The sequence below is a fragment of the Heteronotia binoei genome, chromosome 13 (genome assembly GCF_032191835.1).
Source record: "Heteronotia binoei isolate CCM8104 ecotype False Entrance Well chromosome 13, APGP_CSIRO_Hbin_v1, whole genome shotgun sequence".
NCBI lineage: Eukaryota > Metazoa > Chordata > Lepidosauria > Squamata > Gekkonidae > Heteronotia > Heteronotia binoei.
Window position 1 is genome coordinate 60,407,674 of NC_083235.1, and position 20,775 is coordinate 60,428,448.

Sequence of the window (20,775 nt, forward strand, 5' to 3'; positions counted from 1 at the left end):
ACATCAGGGCATGGTTATCTTATGTCTAGCCAGAAACAGCCAGTGACAATTTGGGGGGGGGGGGGAGGGGGATGACAAGGACTGCGTAAGTTTTCCTACATATCGGGAGGGAGTGGGGGTGGTGGAGAGAACAAGGTGTCTGTGCCTGCCATAATGTATAGGCCAGCCTAGAAGCAGGAGGATTTTAAAAAAGTATTCAGTCTGTTCATTTGCCTTAATTTATTATTTAATTTGTAGGGTCTGTCAAATCACTTTGAGGAAGTTCATCTCCTGCTTAATAATTAGAAGCCGCATTACATTAAATCTGTATTAAATCTACATTTTAAAAAATTTAGCTGACCATTTTTTAGCATGTACTGAAAGCAGCTGTTGTACGTTTTCTTACCTATCCCACCTGAATACATCAACCAGTTTCGTTATGGCTGCCTTGAAAGATAACAAAATGCTAAGCTCAGCAACGGAACAGCACCCCCTCACACACACACCTTATGTCCTTATGTTTGTTATCGTTTCCATTCTGATACTGGGCATCGGTCTAGCACAGGGGTGGGGAACCTTTTTTCTGCCAAGGGCCATTTGGATATTTATAACATCATTAGCGGGCCATACAAAATAATCAACTTAAAAAACAGTGCTCCGCCAAGAGAGAACGATTCAGACTAGCAAAATTAATGCAAATAACTGTTTTTCTATTTGAAGTCATGTGGGATGAGCCTAATTTGGCGCACCACCACCCTGTCGGCCTGCTGCTCTAGGCAAATGCTTAGGTTCAGGACTTTTTTTTGTAGAAAAAGCCCAGCAGGAACTCATTAGCATATTAGACCACATTTCCTGATATTAGCATATTAGGTCACACACTCATTAGCATATTAGACCACATCATCTGGGATAATCAAGTGCATCCCTCCCTCCATGCGGAAACTGCAGCAGCTCCCAGCAGACCTTTAAAGGCACCCACTTACCCCAGCAGCAGTCCTTCACAATGCCCACCACTCAGGCTCCACAGAGAGAGAGAGAGGAAGGAAGGAACAGAAATAAAGAAATGGGGGGGAGGCCACGCAACATGGCTGGGCCCTGCAGTCCCTGTCAGGTAGCCAGGCCTCAGGGGGGGCTGCTGCACTGTGCGGCTGGGCCCCACGATCCTCGTCAGCCAGCTGGGCCCCAGCCAGCCAGGCAGGCCCCAGGGATGTGGTTCAGCTTGGCCCAGCAGTCCCTAAGGGCCAGACCAAGTGATTGGGCCTGACATTCCCCATCCGTGCTCTAGCAAAAGGATGATTCCGTGATTCAGATTATGATAGGCAGAATTTTTTGGTGGAATAGAAGACTCCCTTGAGCTTGTGTATGACACAGCTAGACTTGCCTTAAGCCTATTGAAATCGAAAGGGTAACTCCACATAGAGATGCAGTCCTAGTTGCCTGTTTTCTACAGAAAAAATGGCTGACACATCCAAGAGCTGATGATACGGTACTTTTTCATTTTGGTTCCATTCTATATCTGCCTTCAGCTTGACAGAAGCCAGGGAAGAATTTTGGTTAGTGTGCATGTGTGTGTGTGCGCTGTTCTGTTGCTGAGCTTAGCATTTCGTTATCTTTCACTGCACTTTTGTCTCTGTTCAGCCATAGATTCTGGGCCATCCCAGAAAGAACCATCAGTTTCTGGGAAGAATCCAGCAACTCCCAAACGAGTGTACTTGGATCAACAGTTGAAGTTTTCTGTCTTACATCTTAACTTGAAGCATGAAGGGTATGTTAAAGAACAGCAACAATGTGCAGGAAACACTTCATAAGAGAGCATGGATTAATCTTCAACCATATACACGGGGAAATGAACATACCTGTCTGCTGTTCTCTCTCTGTCTCTGCTGTGCATTCTTCTGAGGAAGGCTATTTTTGAAACCATTTTATAAGTTTATGCACAATACCTTGGGCTGTATCAGTTTAGACTGCAAGTTGGGGAGGTAGCATTTTGAAACCCACCCTATGGGGAAAATGACCCTGTGTGCATGTGACAATGAACACATTGGGTAAAAGGTTCAGTGTAGGGTTCTTTAGGATGTGGTGATTTTAATACAGGGGAGTATTAACAGATGTCCTTATCGGGATGACTCAGGCTAGCTGACCTCATAAAATCTTGGAAGCTAAGCAGGGTCAGCCCTGGTTAGTATTTGAATGAGAAACCAGCAAGGAAGCCTAGGGCTGCTATGCAATGGCAAGGAATGGCAAACCACTTCGGGCCTTAACTGCATCAACGAATGCAACACCCCAGACATTGTGCAGAGGTGTGCTTCAGAGTTCTAGGCCCCCATACTTTTGGTAAAATTATTCTGCTTTGGCTGATCGGGGGTTTGGGGTTAACATTGGGTGTTTTCCCACTGAGCTTACCTCGGAGCGACGTCCCTCTTCACCGCGCAGCGTCTGCGCGGATTTCCCACCAACTGCTCCAAGGCTGCTCCGAGGAACCAGGAAGTTCCCGACCTTTTGCGTCGCAAATGTAAACCGCCAAAAACCAGTTTACATTTGCGACGCAAAAGCCACAGGACTTTGCGGCTCTTCTGGGTTCTGCGGAGCAATTGGTGCGAAATCCGCGCAGACGCTGCGCGGTGAAGAGGGACGTCGCTCCAGGGTAAGCCCTGTGCGAAAACGCCCATTGAAACACTTTTGTGTGAGAAGTACAGAGACTGGGTTTTCTGTAACGACAGAGGATCTACCTGTATGAAGTAGAGATAAATTCAAAACTTACTTTCCCACTGTACTGGAACATTTTTTGTTTGACATCCAAACTAAGAGGCATTCATCTTATCCTTATAGGCCTTCCATTACTGAGTCTTGTTTCATTGAAATTGTTGTTGGAAGTAGAGACAAAACCAGGGTAATTTGGGGAAGGCATTGTAAAAACATCTCTCGGTTCTGAAGAGTGAATGAAAAGCATAAATGGTTGTAAAAGAATGAAAGAGGCAAATCACTTGCTGAAGTTTCAAGCGGAGAGAATCTTATGTTCTTGTTCTCTCTTTTTTATAGGGAAGTTTCTTCAAAATTCAACTGGACAGTGGCCAGAACTCACATAGTGCCCTTGAATTCAGTCCCATCGTGTGCTGGCAAATTAATGGGCTTTGTACCTAAGGCACCAGGGTTGGATGCCTTTTAAAGCAGTTAATCTTTGGTGGTCTTTATTATCCTTGCTTCTTTTTACCGTTTGGGGCTGTTCTCAAGGCAGTGACTAAAAGGCAGAAATTCTCAGGCTTTGGAGAGGGGATCTGTTTTGTGCCAGTCTTGGCATTCCTTCTTCTGTCAGCTTCTCGCATGTTTCTGGAGTTCTGAGAGAGATAGCTGGGCCTGCGGGAGCATCATTATTATAAAGCCTATATGTTCTCCATACAGCAGAGTAATGGAAGTCTTAAATGCAGGAAAATAAAGATATATTGAACTTGCGCTTTTATTGATCTCTGACCTCCACTCCGTATAGAAAACTGTATCTGCTGTATGTCTCTGCATACATATGGATCACATTTCTTTTGTGATTATTTTACCGGGGGGGGGGGGGTATCTGTTCCTATTTGAACCTTACAAACTAGCAAGATATGAATAGGAATGAGGTTCCTTATTCCCCTGGTAAAATGAAAATGTATGAAGATGATGGAGGTATGTGCTGGCTATTCATATGAATAAGGCTGCATTTAGACTTCAGTTGAAGCCAAGACATGCATTATCCTGTCTTTTTTGTGTGTGTGTGTGCTTATACCTTACTTCTCTATTCTCATGTGGAGAATCCAGGATAGACACTAATCCCGGTTACCTAAGCCATATAATCGAAGAGGAACGATAACTCTAATCAATTTGTCTGAGCACCTGTATTCACATACCAGTGCAAGTAACCAAAGTTAACTATTAACAGCCTGGCTTGATAATGGCTTAAAGCGATATATGAATGCTGCATAAATGGCAGCGTGTGCAATCTCACCTGTGGTAGAGACTCAACTCCAGACTTGCTAAAATTGCTACTTAAAATTAGGCTTGAGAAAATAAGGCTTGTAGGAAATTTTTATTCCAGGAATCTGTCATTGTCACAAGAAGAGAAAAATTTATTTGGACAATATCACAATATCAAAATCAAGGCATCTGATGTTTAAGAAGGAATTATACCTGGGTTTTTGAAAGATCATGAGATAAAAGTATGCCCCATCAGAAAAGATGAAAACTAGTATGAGGGTTCTGTGTAACAAACTGCACCCCCCAATAACAGGAACTACAATTTAGCATTGGGGGACAAGACAGAAACTCTGTAAATATTACCAAACACATCAATTGTAAAATGTTAAGCTATACAACAAGGTATGCCCAGTAATGCCCAGGGGGAATGAAATCTTTTGAAGGACAGTTTCCCACATGGCCAATATGAAGGAAGCTAACAAAGCTTTCTACTGTAAATGAGAAAAAAGAATAACTAATCTAGGTCTTGGAAGCCATTTTAAGGGAGGCTTTGTGAGTTAGGGAGGATGAGGTGGTTGAAAGGATGTCAAAGTATTAGGTCTACTGTGGCTTGAAAGACAGGTAGAAGAGCAAGTGAAAAGAAACCACATCAAACCTCTTTCTGAGTTTCCTTGTAGAGCTGGTTATTTCCAGTGATGGCCCTACTTTTTCCTGCTGCTAATGTTTTTCTAGGTAGTGATTCTGCCATCAACAGCAATAATAACAGTACTTAGCTCTGCCTTGTGATAGGGCAGTGGTATAATTTGTAGAACCAGAGCCCTTTAAATCTCTCTCTGTGTATATATATTTTTAATTTTTATTTTCTGTTTTTGACATTGTTCCTTGGCCCCTCTTTTCATGCCGCTTGTTAAGCTGCTAACTCACTCCATTTATTTAGTGTGCAAGTTGCCGAGAGCTCAATTTTATCTTGGTGAAAACCAGGCTTGCTCATGGGCACATAATGAAATTGTATAAATATACCCTTAGCCAGGGAATCTAATTTATTTTCCCTGTTCATTATGGGGGAGAAGGCCATTATGAAATGTATAACTTTTTTTTCTCCTTTCCCTAGTGCTGGAATTGAAAGGCAGGCACGCGGACTCTTTTTGTACTGATGATTTTGCCCTGATTCAATTTAAAGCTGGTTAGAGCTCAAATACTGTAGCGTAATTGACAAAGATCAGTGTGGGTTGTAATGCTAATGTCTTGGCTGTGGCTTCGGAAACTCTACAAGAGAGCAGGTTAGAAACACTATCTGGGGAGAATGGGCCTGTAATAATTTCCCTGGTTTAGGGGATATTAAGCATGTGAATTGTTGCAATTCAGTCCTTTTCTGATTTTATTTTGGAAGTGTGGGGGGTATTACCAAATAATGATTTGGTTGGTCATGTGAGTTTCTGTTTATAAGCAGGTACAAACATATGTCTGAATGTGTTTCTGCAACTTGTTGCATCATAAATCTGCAGGATGGGTCAAGTAAAAGATGATGCAACCATCCAGAGAATATCCTAACATCTGCCCCCTTCTGTGGGGAGTCAAGTGCATAATCCATTAAGATACCTGCATTTCCAAATTGGACTAAAAGGCTCAACAGTTTATGAGAACTGTTTTATAAGTGGGTTGTTAAAGCAGAGTGACTGATGAAAAAATTGTATGATATGCACAGTTTGGTCCATGTACCCAGCATAAACATAATACATCTTCTATAAGACTGGAGCTAGATACCACAGGAGATGTTTATTTACTTCCAAAACAAGAGTTCTGGATATTATTTCCACCCCCTCTCTCTTCCCAGTAGCCATACAAAATGCATTGTGTGATATCACCACGTTTCAAGTTTCTCATCACTGACGGCTGCTGTTAGAGGCAGGAGGATTCTCTGTGCAGTGATGTCAGGTGTGTTTTGTATTGCTAGATGTTATCCACCTAGGAGAGAGGAGCAGCAAGTGAAGTGAGTACTTTTTGGTGGCAGCTGTGTATATCAAATAATGTTTAGAATCTTGTTATCTAAACTAAGAGAAGAGGTCTTGTTAGTTATTTTGTATTTTTGGTTGTATTGACACAAGTTCTTAGAAGCAGAGAAGCCGTGAAAGGACGGGTAAATCTTCCTTTATAAAATCTAAGAACTGGCTCATGCATGGGAAAGCTAGTCATTTGTGTTCTCTTAAGCAACAGACAATCAAATAAGGAAGATGGTGGTGTCACCTTTCAGTAGCTGCCACTGTAATTTGTAGAAATAGTTTGTGTATGTATGGCCTGGTTAGAGAAGTTATATGCATCATATGTGAGAGAGATTGTATGGAGAAATCAGATGCCCATGGAAGTCTGCACTGAGTCTCTTGGCATAATGACATGCACAAGATTTCTGGGATTAGTATCCTTGGTTGAGCTGGAAAGAGATGCAGCCTTGGAGGATGTGCAACAGCCACTAGGAGGAACTTCCATAGCTGTGGCATGGCAATAGAAGCAGCATGCTGCCACCTTGTCCATTTGTCCAGCAGCCTGAGTCTGATTGATTTGCTACATTGACTCTGCTATAAAATCAATGTTTATGACATTATAATTAAGAAAGGTCTGCTTAGGTGGAGATGTTCAGATTGATTTATGGGATATTGCAGAATTATATTTCTTTTTTTAAAAAAAGAACAGTCTTTTACAATTGTGTTTGATGGTCATTAGTATAATGGAGGTTTCCAGGGTCATATTGCCAAGCTAAGGAAAGGGCAGTTATATCACCCCTACTATACCAGCTTAATTTCGTCCTGCTTGAGAAATGTTCAGAATACATGTGCGAAGGAGAAGCTTGTGATGGTGAATGAAGAGATGTTAGAGACTCGCAGCAGATTTTCTCCTCCTCCTCATAGAAACTGAAGTGTTTCCTGAGCAGCCCAAACTCACATCTTGAAGCTGGAAGTCTTTGAATGCAAAAATTCAGATTGGATGAAACTACATAAATCTCTGCACTCTCAAAATGAGCTGCCTTTTCTGGATGCATGTGTATATTAGGGACGTTCTGTTTGAAAATAATTGATATTTTTTCAGATCTGGATATCAGGGAGCTGAAAAATATTAGTATTCCCAGTTTTCCAGATTCAAATCCAGAGAAGCCCAGCAGAACCCAGGATTAAGGTTGCAGAGCAAGCTCAAGAAAATCAATGCCAAATCAGAAAATCCCAGCAGAACAAACTTAATTTGGGGTCATTTTTGTAAGCCCATCAGAACTAATTGCAGTCCGTTGGCCATCAGAACCCAGGGTCAGTGTGGCAGATCAAGCCCAACAGAACCAAAGGCAGTCCACAGAAGTACAGCATATCCAGAGATAGCCAGGCAGGTTTGCAGGACACTGACACAGACACACTAACATCTATTCCCCCTAACTTGACCGTGACAACTGCCTCTTTCCTCCACCTTCCTTGTGTTGCCTGGGAAACCTGCAAAGGGAAATAATCATGATGCCTTGGAGTGCTTTCAAGTTTAAATTGCCAGCTCTGGATATACCTGAATATATCTGAATATATTGGGGGTTTGATTTACTGGCATTGGCAGAGATTCTCTGATGTGCATTCAGATCAGAATATAACAAAAATACTGATAACATTTTTTGGGGATATATTTTTGAATCATATATATTCAAGTGCACAGCCCTAACTCCAGGTCTTCTTAGAAAATGCTTCCACACTGGACCTCTTCCAGTCCAGCTTCTGCCCTGGCCATGTGGTGGAGACTGCCCTGGTCTCCCTCACAGATGACCTCTGGAGGCACCTGGATCAAGGCGGGTTGGTGTTGCTGTTGCGTCTAGATCTGACAGCTGTGTTCAACATGGCCGACTACGACCTGTTGACCCACTACCTTGCCAGTGTTAAGATATGAGAGACTGCTTTACAGTGGCTTTCCTCCTTTCTCTATGTTTGGGAACAGAGGGTAGCACTAGTGGAGAGGATATCCCTGTGCTACCTGCTTGAATGTGGGATCCTATAGGGGGGCGATCTCTTTCCAACATGATTTAACATCTGCATCAGTGTTTCCCAACCTTTTTGACGTCGCGGTACCCTTGACCTCGCTCTTCATATCTCACGGTACCCTTGAGGAAAACACCTATTTTTTAAAAAATTGATTTACTTTCTAGTTACATGAGAGACATAATAGTTTATCGCTGTTAAGTTTCTGTTTATTCGTTAAGTAATGATGTGAAAATAAATGTAATTTAAACTAATTAAATTAAGACAGAATAGTATGATATTTTAAAATTCTTCAAAGCACACAACAGACGCAAGTCCCAACAGTAATGTTAAGAAAGGGTTCTGAATGCAATTTATAAATGTCCACCAAACTGTAACAAAAAATTTCAGTGTCAGAACTGATGCTAGCCTGGAACGTGCAGCTTGTGAATGTAAGCTTTTGTATGCTAAAAGCACGCTTCATCAGACGATGGTGTGGGTTCATTCAAATATGGCTGGCGTCACTTTTCACTATTTACACGTCTGATTGTGTTTCTAGTAGTCTGAGCAATAAAATCACTAAGTATGCAGATGATACAACGTTAGTGGGGCTCATATCTGAGAATGATGAGTCTGCGTATAGGAGGGAAGTTCATCAGCTGTCCCTCTGGAGTAAAGCAAATAATCTTATTTTTAATGTAAATAAGACGAAGGAAATTATAGTGGATTATAGGAAGAGTAGTCTGGACATTCAGCCGTTGTTTATTGATGGGGTTATGGTAGAACAGGTGACAGAATGGAAGTTTTTGGGAATTACTATGAAACAGGATCTAACATGGGGAGCAAATACTTTAGCTCTAGAGAAAAAGGCCCAGCAACGACTATACTATTTAAGACTCTTAAGATCACAACAACTGTCAGGGAGTCTGCTGGTTGCCTTTTATCGTAGTTCCATTGAGAGCATTTTATCTTATTGCCTCTGCGTGTCGTTTGGGAGCTGCACGGAAGCAGAGAGAAGGGTGCTCCAAAGAGTGATGGTGAGAGCACAGAAGATTTGTGGATGTTCTCTCCCCTCATTGGTGGATCTGTATGATATGGGATGTAGAAGGAAGATACAAATGATCTTAAGGGACCCTTCACATCCGGGCCACTTGCTATTTGAGATTTTACCGTCAGGTAGGCGATATAGAGTGTTGAAGGCAAAGACAAATAGATTCAAGGGCAGCTTCTATCCAAGTGCCGTGGTTAAGCTAAATGCAGGGTTATGAATGGTTATGTGTTTTTAGATGCATTTAAATGGTCTATGTATATGTCCTTTTGTGGGTGTTGATGTGTTGGTATGTTTGTGGAAGAGCACCTCATTTCGTTGCTCTCATTTTCTTGAGAACAATGACAATAAATTTATCTATCTATCTATCTATCTATCTATCTATCTATCTATCTATCTATCTATCTATCTATCATCATCTATCATCTATCATCTATCTATCATCTATCTATCTATCTATCTATCTATCTATCTATCTATCTATCTATCTATCTATCTATCTATCTATCTATCTATCTATCTATCTATCTATCTATCTATCAAAAGAAAGCACATTTTTAACTGAATGCTTCTTCTAGCCAGTGTAGTCTTTACATTCAAAGTTCTAGGGTGGGTTCTTGAAATATGAGTCGTATGTAGGAAAAAACTGGTTAACAGTACAATCCTAAATGGAGTTTCATCCTTCTAAATTCATCGATGTAAGTGGGTTTAGGGTGTGACTCTGCTTAACGCAGTATGATTAGCCCTTGATAAGGATGCATTACAACTTTGCAGCCATTCATCCAAGGGTAAACAATATGAGATAACCACCGGAAGCAAAGAAACTTCCATGCAAAGCATGTAAATATGCATATTTTGTGAGATTAAACAAGAAAAAGAAGAAGATGGTATTGGATTTACATCCCGCCCTCCACTCCGAAGAGTCTCAGATCGGCTCACAATCTCCTTTACCTTCCTCCCCCACAACAGACACCCTGTGAGGTGGGTGGGGCTGGAGAGGGCTCTCACAGCAGCTGCCCTTTTAAGGACAACCTCTGCCAGAGCTATGGCTGACCCAAGGCCATGCCAGCAGGTGCAAGTGGAGAAGTGGGGAATCAAACCCGGTTCTCCCAGATAAGAGTCTCTCTAAATACGCGTATTTACACGCTTTGCGTGAAAGTTTCATTGCTTCCGGTGGTTATCTCATATTGTTTATCTTCACACCGGTTCCAGTTGTATTTACTATTCATCCAAGGATGGCTACTCCAAAATAAACCTAATTAGAAAACATGTCTAAATACTCTGTGCTGTTCTTTCAGATCATTACAAGAAAATGAGAGCTGAGGAGATGACCTGTCTGGGAGAGTTGTGCTGCAACTCAGTGCAACTTGTGGGAAGATCTCTCCCCATACCAGTGAGGGAGGGGGTCCATTTTGCACAGTACGGCACCCACCATTTTAGGTGCCTTCGAGAAGAGAGGCAGAGCTCTTGCCGTCACTGACAAGGCTGCCTGCACAGCGCCTGCTCTCTGCCTCACCTCCCCATCCCCTTGACCCACTTATCTCCCAGTAGTCCCATCTCTGTGCACTTGCCTTGCCTCACTCCCTCTCGCTCCCTCTGTGGAAGTGGAAGAGCCAGTTTGGTGTAGAGGTTAAGTGTGCGGACTCTTATCTGGGAGAACCGGGTTTGATTCCCCACTCCTCCACTTGCACCTGCTGGCATGGCCTTGGGTCAGCCATAGCTCTGGCAGAGGTTGTCCTTGAAAGGGCAGCTGCTGTGAGAGCCCTCTCCAGCCCCACCCACCTCGCAGGGTGTCTGTTGTGGGGGCGGAAGGTAAAGGAGATTGTGAGCTGTTCTGAGACTCTTCGGAGTGGAGGGCGGGATATAAATCCAATATCTTCATCTACCTCGCAGGGTGTCTGTTGTGGGGGAGGAAGGGAAAGGAGATTGTGAGCCGCTCTGAGACTCTTTGGAGTGGAGGGCGGGATATAAATCCAATATCTTCATCTACCTCACAGGGTGTCTGTTGTGGGAGAGGAAGGTAAAGGAGATTGTGAGCCACTCTGAGACTCTTCAGAGTGGAGGGCGGGATATAAATCCAATATCTTCATCTACCTCACAGGGTGTCTGTTGTGGGGGAGGAAGGGAAAGGAGATTGTGAGCCGCTCTGAGACTCTTCGGAGTGGAGGACGGGATATAAATCCAATATCTTCATCTACCTCACAGGGTGTCTGTTGTGGGGGAGGAAGGGAAAGGAGATTGTGAGCCGCTCTGAGACTCTTCGGAGTGGAGGGCGGGATATAAATCCAATATCTTCATCTACCTCACAGGGTGTCTGTTGTGGGGGAGGAAGGGAAAGGAGATTGTGAGCCGCTCTGAGACTCTTCGGAGTGGAGGGCGGGATATAAATCCAATATCTTCATCTACCTCACAGGGTGTCTGTTGTGGGGGAGGAAGGTAAAGGAGATTGTGAGCCGCTCTGAGACTCTTTGGAGTGGAGGGTGGGATATAAATCCAGTATCTTCATCTACCTCACAGGTTGTCTGTTGTGGGGGAGGAAGGTAAAGGAGATTGTGAGCTGCTCTGAGACTCTTCGGAGTGGAGGGAAGGATATAAATCCAATATCTTCTTCAATATCTTCTTCTGGAATCACGATCAGCAGCCTCAAGAGCCCCGGACCCTGAGGCCCTCCCAGGCAACTTTCCCCTGCGTGCTCTCCTCGTGGCATAGCATGTTGATGAACTTGCTGTTTACCAGTCTGCTGTCAACTCAGTACTATGGCCGGCAGTGGCGCCCAGCCGTCAGTCCAAAGGAATGGAGGAGGAGGAAAGCAGCCGGGTTATCCACCTGGTGGTGCAGTGGAAAAGGGACAGAGGAGTCGGGCATCAGCAGCAGTAGCAGCAGATGACACCTGCTGCTCTGCTTGTTGCCTGCTGCTGATTGGCACAGTGTGCACAAAAAGGAGGATGCTGAGGAGGGGCTGGGCAGAGCCTCTTGACATGTGCATACAGCGGTGCTGCCAGCCTTGTGTTTGTGCATTTTTTTGGAGTTGCCCTGCACCTGGCCAGCCTAGTCAGAGGGAGTTTGCAGGTGGAGGGGGGGGGGGTTGGCTGGCATCGCAGTACATCTACTTCTCGCGGTACCCCTAGGAAGTGTTTGCAGTACCCCAGAGTACCCTGGTTGGGAATCACTGCCCTACATGCTCCCTGTCGCCCAGTTAGTCTTGGGGTTTGGGCTGAATTGTCATCGAGATGCCTATGACACCCAGCTCTGTCTTTTGATGGATGGCTGACTGGACAGCACCCCAGACATTTTGGACAGAGCATTAGGAGCAGGGCCAGTGCCAGGCTGGCTGGCATCCGAGGCTGGGAGCTGCCCCCTCCCTCCTGGGTGATTCCAATCGTGCAGGATGGTGTCCAAGAGGTGACCAAGATGGTGACTCTGCCCTTCCTGTGCCTGGGAAAGGTACTGCCATTCAGCTGATAAAACCACCAGGGGAGGCAGGTGCCTGCTCTTGGGCACTCTCCCAATCACAGGTAGTGCCAGCAGAAGCAGCCGGGTCGGCTTCCTCCTCCATTTAAAGAGTCCAAAACCAGCTGGTCAGCGGGTTCTTTAAATCATGTGGGGACACACGTGCAGCTACTCCTGCCATTATTCCCATGCGATTTGAATCACTGACTATTCAAATCGCATGGGAAGAGCAACAGGAGCAGCCGGTGCCCTTCCTGCATGATTTAAAGACACCACTGACCAGCTGGTTGGCAGGCTCTTAAAGTGGAGGGGGAGGCTGACCTGGCTGCTTCTACTGGTGCTACCTGCGATCAGGAGAGTGTCGAGAAGGCACCAGATTCCTGGGTAATATAAAGGCCCAGCTGATCAGCTGATTGGTAGGACCTTTCCTGGGCACGGAAAGGGCAGCAGCTGCTCCTGGGTGCCTTCCCAAACTATTTAAATTACCCAGGAGGGAGTGGGCAGCCCCCACCCTTTCAGGGGGCACCCAATTCAGCATCTCCCAGGGTCGCACCCTATGTGATTGCCTTAGGTCGCCTGGCGGGCATGCCAGACCTGGTTAGGAAAAAGAACAACAAGCCCATGCTTCTTGTTCTTGTTCGGCTTGTTCTTGTTTGTTTATTTATTTATTTATTTATTTATTTATTTATTTATTCCGGGATTTATATCCCGCCCTTCCCACGAGTGGCTCAGGGCGGCTTACAACAAACAATAAAACAATAAAATCGGAACAAAGTAATTACATTTAAAATCAAGCATTTAAAAAACCTAAAAACCTTAAAATTATTTAGCATTAAAACTATACAGCATTATTTAGCATTAAAACTATACAGTAATCACAGTTCTTTTTCGGCGTCTGTTACACAGCCTTCTCTTTTGTTTGGATTAGCCCCAGTTAGGAGCCACGGCTGGATGGCTACAGCAGAGCTAGATGAAGTTGAATCCAACAAAGGTGGAGGTCCTGTACCTGAGTTGTGGGGAATCGGGGTCAGGCTCAATGGTGGGACACCATTGGTGCCAGTGCTGAAATTGAGGCATCTTGGAGTGATTCTGGACTCCTCATTTTCTATAGAGGCCCAGTTCCCTTTGGTTGCCAGATCAGCCTTTTATGATCCTTGGCTACTCATGCAACTGGTCCCCTATCTCAACCCCCAGGACGTAGTTACAGTGATCCACACAATGGTCACTTCTGGGTTAGATTACTGTAACTTGCTCTTCGTGGGGGCCACCCTTGGGTCTGATCCAGAAACTGCAGCTAGTGCAGAATGCCTGCTGATGTTGATGCCTTTGCAGGTGCACATTTCGCTGGTGCTCCACTAAGTGCACTGACTGTCGATTGAATACCATATCCTGTTCAAGGTAATGGTCTTGACCTTTAAAGTCCTATGTGGCCTGGGACCATCATACCTGCAGGACTGCCTCTCCTCATATGAGCCTCAGACAGCTTTATAGTCTTCTGATCAACACCACCTGGTGATCCCTGGAATGAGGGATGTCTGCTTAGCCTCAACCAGGGCAAGAACTTTCTCAGCCCTTGCCCTAGCCAGATGAAGCATGCTCCCACCCAAGTTCAGGGCCATATGGGACTTACTACAGTTCCACAGGGCCTGTAAAATGGAGCTGTTCCGCTAGACTTTTGGCTGAGGAGGCAGACATTCAGTCATTCTGGCCTCCCCTGTCTATGGTCCCTTTCCCAGTGCCCTGCTGCTCTAGATATCATTTGGGTACTGGAGTCTCCTGGGATACCAATATCCATATCTCAGGAGGCATGGGCTTTCTGTTACTATCTGCTGTCTCCATCCATTGTTGCACTGCTTTTATTGTCGTATGGATTTTATGTGGTAAGCTGCCTGGAGCCCACTTGTGGGATAGGGCAGGGTATGTATGTATAAATAAATAAATAAAGTGCACGTGCCACATCTTAGTGGGTCTTGTGTAGTATGTGCTGTTCTCGCTAGAGACTTGAAGAGCTTGGCAAGTGTCACTTGGATTCACACATGATGGAGAGCACTCTGTTTTCCTTGTTCTCTGTGCTTAGTGGGATGGGGTTAATAATTGCATTGCTTAACCTGCTAGGGTGTTTGTGAGGATTAATTATTGAAAGCCTGTAAAGTGCTTTTTGAATGCAAGCGCAAAGCTTTGTGATTATTTTACCCTGGCCCACCATCCAGGGGCAGAGTTGGCTTTCCTTACGTGATTACAGGAGTGCGTGAACCTGTCGCTTGGCAGTGCTTACCGACATTGCTTTTATTTCCAAAGGAGAAAGGCATCTTAACTTTCATGGAAGTTGCAGTCCTTTTGTTTCTCTGTTCAGGAAGGGGGTAGGCTTTTTGCAGCAGCTGCTGTTAGAGCTGGTGGGAAAGACATCCTCCCCTCATTCTTGCTCAGCTGATATTATAAATAAATATAAATTGAATATTATAAATAAATTGTGTTGCTTAGTCTGTGAATAAGTCTAATAAGTGGAGAGCCAGTTTGGTGTAGTGGTTAAGTGTGCGGACTCTTATCTGGGAGAACCAGGTTTGATTCCCCACTCCTCCACTTGCACCTGCTAGCATGGCCTTGGGTCAGCCATAGCTCTGGCAGAGGTTGTCCTTGAAAGGGCAGCTGCTGTGAGAGCCCTCTCCAGCCCCACCCACCTCACAGGGTGTCTGTTGTGGGGGAGGAAGGAAAAGGAGATTGTGAGCCGCTCTGAGACTCTTCAGAGTGGAGGGCGGGGTATAAGTGCAATATCTTCATCTACCTCACAGGGTGTCTGTTGCGGGGGAGGAAGGTAAAGGAAATTGTGAGCCGCTCTGAGACTCTTCAGAGTGGAGGGCGGGGTATAAATCCAATATCTTCATCTACCTCACAGGGTGTCTGTTGTGGGGGAGGAAGGTAAAGGAGATTGTGAGCTGCTCTGAGACACTTCAGATTGGAGGGCGGGATATAAATCCAATATCTTCATCTACCTCACAGGGTGTCTGTTGGGGAGGAAGGGAAAGGAGATTGTGAGCCGCTCTGAGACTCTTTGGAGTGGAGGGTGGGATATAAATCCAGTATCTTCATCTACCTCACAGGGTGTCTGTTGTGGGGGAAGAGAAGGTAAAGGAGATTGTGAGCCGCTCTGAGACTCTTCGGAGTGGAGGGCGGGATATAAATCCAATATCTTCATCTACCTCACAGGGTGTCTGTTGTGGGGGAGGAAGGTAAAGGAGATTGTGAGCCGCTCTGAGACTCTTCAGAGTGGAGGGCGGGGTATAAATCCAATATCTTCATCTACCTCACAGGGTGTCTGTTGTGGGGGAGGAAGGTAAAGGAGATTGTGAGCCGCTCTGAGACTCTTCGGAGTGGAGGGCGGGATATAAATCCAATATCATCTTCTTCTTCTTAACCTGGAGCAATTTGCTGGTCATAAAGTCAAAGCAGGCACAGTACCACGTTCTAGTAATGCTCATTTTCTTGGTAGCATTCTAAAGAGAGCAACAAGCTTCAGTGGAAAGGAATTGAGTGCTGAAGGCTGTTTGCATTTTGTTTTGCCATATCTGGCTTTCTTTATTCCATTGTGTTAATTTTGCATCACGTTTTATTTCATAAATAGTTCCATCGCAGGTATATCATACAGACAAAAATCTGTGGGACTGTTCTCAAGTAATTGCTAGAAAGTTACCAGTTATGGCCACTGCTTGTGGTTGCCTGATGCATACTTGCCTTTCTTTCAGTCCTATGCAGTTAAGTTGAAACCCTTTGATTACAGTGCAGTCGTACATTACCAGGGAACTGTTCGTGGGAGCATATCTGCAAGGTATTTATGAGATCCAGTTCAAGATGTGGGAAGCACTTGTATCCATTCATGGGACCAGTACAGATATGCCAAGTTGCTTATGTGGTATTGGAGAATTCAATTTGAAGATATGTATGTGATCTAGTTTTGCACAAGTGCACAATAATCAAATATGGTCTCACAAATTTCTAGCCCTTATGAGTACACAGATAGAAGTGAAAGTGTATAAACAAAGCCTAGTAAAATTCCTGAAGCCTGCGTCACTTTTAGTGCTGGGCAGCAGATTATCACGGCTTTGTGCAGCTCATTGCCCTTCCTTAGGACTAACAAATACAGAATAAATTATGCAAAATAGTAAAAACTGCAGAATTAATAATGTAGGAAGACAAATTATGCGATTTATTATTTTTTCATAATTTTTATGGTTCACAAGCAAGGTTTACCAAACTTTTTTTTTTCTGTGGCCTGGTTATTTTTACACTTCTCCTTTGTGGCCCACTAAAATTCAGGGGTGGAGCCAAGAGACTTTGGGGGTGGAGCTGGGAGACAGGAATTATTTCATTTCCTGTGGTGTCACTTCCAGGTCAAGGGCCAAGTGATGTCACTTCCAGGGCACTCCCCCAAACCTGCCTCTTCTTCTGAAGTAACTTCATTTTCCGAAAAACCTCTCTGAAACTCATGCTGAGCCAAAATGGGGGTGGAAAGTGGGCGGTCTGCAACTTTTTCATACATTCCCAGAGTCCTCTCTTTCCACCCCCACACCTGCATGCACCTGTTTGTGTGTTCTTCTCCAGCTTGCAAGCACTCCTAATGCCCATGTTCAATTGCCTGCACCACCTACATACCCCTTCCTCAACAGCACTGGCCAGTGTTTGCAGTTGGGAGTGCTGTTGCCATTGCCATCAGGAATGCCAGCACTGTGTACCACCCACACTGGGCCCTGGCAGTTGCTCTACCTCAGAATATGCTGACACATTTAGAAGGTCCTTCCTTCAGCTGCTACTACTGGAACCCTGCCTCAAGCTACAACCAAGCTTGCTTGGTTTCAAGAAAATCTTTTGACAGCTATTTGTCATACTTTTCCTTGGCTGAAACACTGGGAAATTGCTGTGGAAGGTAGCAGAGAATTGTACTGCAATTAATGAATTAATTTCAAGTTATATGAAGTTCATACAAGCTTTTCTGCAATTATGCCAAAAAGGATATTTATGAGGGGCTTGCAGGTTTTTTACTGGCTGTGTTTCCCATGCCTTTAAAAGCAACCTGTTCTGCAGATATTTAGCCAGTGAACTTTTCATCCTTTTTAATATCTACAGGAGTTTAATTTTGGTGACAGACAGCTGTTAAAAGCAGGACCAATAAAATGGTGCCAAGTTCATAGTACCATCACTTCCAATGCTGTTGAGATATACAACAGTAATCTCCAATAATCTCTTTCTGCCCCACACGTCTCACTCTCACTCACACAGAAATCTCATAGAAAGGCCAGCTGGCTACAACTGGGGGTGCTAACTTTTCATTGGCAGAGCTCCTATGTCTGCAACAACAGTATGATGAACAGAAAAGTTTCATCCAGTAAAAATGGAAGGAAAAAAAGAAAGAGAAAGGGAAAGAGTGAAATGGAAGGAAAGGAAAAGAAAAGAAAGACATGGAAAGAAAGAACATAAGAGAAGCCACGTTGGATCAGGCCAGTGGACCATCCAGTCCAAAATTCTCTCATGCAATGCCCCAAAAGCACCAGAATGTCCACCAGTGGGGCCAGGGCACTAGAACTCCTCCCACTGTTGCTTCCTCCCACCCCCAGCACCAAGAATACAGACAAAGCATCACTTGCAGGGAATGAAAGAAAGAAGGGGGGGACAAAGGAAAAAAAAAGCCTTACCATCAGATGACCCCAGCCAGCAACAATTCTGCCCAGGGGTCATTTGGCAAAAAAATAGCTACTGGAATGCCCACTCCTGCCCCTCCCGGCTGAAAAAAAATCCCTCCCCTTTCTTTGCCGCCCAGGCGTCCTGGGGAAATCTCTCCAAAAGGACATACTGCAAGGCACATGAAATCTCATACCTTGAAGAACACTTCATGGGTCTAAAGTGCCAGTGGACGCCAGCTTTTCTCTCAAATACTGGGAGGGAGGGAGAAGGAAGGAGAGGCAGCCCAGCTCCTCTGCACAACACAGAGACGGGGGAAGGAAGGAAGCCAAACAGAGCTCAGGCTTTGCAGCCTGTGTCAGTCTTCAAGGCTAGCTTTTCTGTGCACAACACAGAGATGGGGGAAGGAAGGAAGCAGAGCAGAGCTCATGCTTTGCTGGGGGCGGGGCTAGCTTTGGCTTTTCTTGCAACTCGATATTGAGCCTTCCGTGGCCCAGTGCTGGGTCATGATCTTGTGAATGGGAAACGGCGGTTCATAGAATTATATGATAGAGTCACGGAGTAAAAGGGCAGGTCCTCTTGTAGATCAAAAAACTGGCTGATTAATAGGTAGCAGAGAGTGAGCATCAATGGGCAGTCTTCGCAGTGGAGGACGGTAAGCAGTGGGGTGCCGCAGGGCTCAGTACTGGGTCCCATGATCTTTAACTTGTTCATAAATGATTTGGAGTTGGGAGTGAGCAGTGAAGTGGCCAAGTTTGCAGATGACGCTAAATTGTTCAGGGTGGTGAGAACCAGAGAGGATTGTGAGGCACTCCAAAGGAATCTGTTGAGGCTGGGTGAGTGGGCGTCAACGTGGCAGATGAGGTTCAATGTGGCCAAGTGCAAAGTAATGCACATTGGGGCCAAGAATCCTAGCTACAAATACAAGTTGATGGGGTGTGAACTGGCAGAGACTGACCAAGAGAGAGATCTTGGGGTCGTGGTAGATAACTCACTGAAAATGTCGAGACAGTGTGCGATTGCAATAAAAAAGGCCAACGCCATGCTGGGAATTATTAGGAAGGGAATTGAAAACAAATCAGCCAGTATCATAATGCCCCTGTATTAATCGATTGTGCGATCTCATTTGGAATACTGTGTGCAATTCTGGTCACCACACCTCAAAAAGGATATTATAGCATTGGAGAAAGTCCAGAAAAGGGTAACTAGAATGTATGTGAATTAGCTATGTTTTATAATTGTGTCTAAATAACAATAACCATTTATTTTTTAATACATTGCTGCAGAATTTTAGCTTTTAGCACACAATCCTGGTTAAAATGCTTTTTAGTCTGTTAGCACTTGCTTCTTTGGGCGCTTGTTGGGAGTGTTTTTGTGAGTGTGCACCGTGAGCTGCTTCTTGAGAGCCACTGGCCTACATGTAAAGCCATTTTCTATAAAGTAGATCCTAATAGCTTTGTTTGATTTACAGTAGTGAATCTTAATAGGCTCTCTCACGCCAAGTGACATAAGCATGCTACTCAGATCAAAGGTTTGCTCAATTTGTTAATTTTACTGCATATTGCTGTTTTGTTGCTTTCGCATGCTCATGCTACTCAGATCAAAGGTTTGCTCAATTTGTTAATTTTACTATTCTGTCATTGTACCATTTTACATTCTAAACCAGATAATTTTACTTCACTGTCATTGGCTTCTTAAATCTGTACCAGGTTGCATTCTGGCCACTGCCTACCAGCTATGTATGGCTCTGCTCAGCTATGTATGGCTTTGCTCACTGTGCTGGATTCCACGTCTGATGAAGTGTGCTTAAGAGCACATGAAAGCTTACGTTCTAAAAAAAAAAAGTTTGGTCTTAAAGGTGCAACTTGACTCCTGCTTTGTTCAACTGCTTCAGACCAACACGGCTGCCTGCTTGGATCTAAGCAGTTTGGGACAGCATTTGGAATGCTGAATTTTTAAGAAGCTCCTTCTCCCCACTTACAGTGGCTTCTTGGCGCTATGCAAAGGAGAGTTATTCTATTCCTAGTCCATCTCCCCCCCAGTTTTGAAAGTGGCATAGAGCAAAAAGAAATCAAATGAAACTTAAGGAGTTGACTGATGAACATGTACCGTAACTGTGATTTGTGTGTCAATACACAGTCACAAGTGGAGAACCTGCAAGAAGTTGTGGAAAGCATCTCATTTTCCCCTTCCTTAAGATATCCTCCTTCAATTCCCTGAAGGAATGCATAGCCGTTCCCTTGCTTCTCTCCTTCCTGTCCACCAGCCAACCTGCCATTATCTGTCACCACCACCTCTGTCTTTCCCCTCTTCTCTCCCCCCGGAAGCCTATATATGTGAAAACTGTGGCCCAGATATGTGCAGTGTTGGCTGCTGGGCCTGACTCAGCTGCATGGTAGGGAACCTTCATGGACTTGCAAACGGCACCTCATTTCCCCGTATCCCTCTCCAGTCCAGGCCATCCCCACACTATTTGCGCTTGTCTTCCTCCTGGCATAGTCGCACCTTTCCCCACTTCCTTCTCTCCTTCCCACCCACCAACTAAGTTGCCTTTTATCTGCCCCCTCCCCAATCTTTAGCCATATTTATTATTTTGTTGTTGTTCATAAACAAAGTTGCTTTGTCTGAAGTGCTATGTTGATATCCAGCATTATACAGTGCTCTCATCTCAGAGGTGCAGGGGGATCCCTATGTTGTATGCCT

The 20,775-nt window shown here is 44.6% G+C and overlaps 1 protein-coding gene across 3 annotated transcripts in view; it reads left to right on the forward strand.

The window, feature by feature from the left end:
* The window catches only part of RBFOX3 (RNA binding fox-1 homolog 3), a 509,742-nt gene that overhangs the window by 75,976 nt on the left and 412,991 nt on the right, over window positions 1–20,775 (forward strand). Inside the window, exon 2 of one of the 3 annotated variants that reach the window (XM_060253334.1) lies at window positions 4,660–4,762. The exons of the other annotated variants lie outside the window; for them this stretch is intronic. The gene's annotated coding sequence lies outside the window, so the exon portion shown is untranslated. The remainder of the gene's footprint in view (window positions 1–4,659; window positions 4,763–20,775) is intronic. 3 annotated transcript variants of the gene reach the window in all.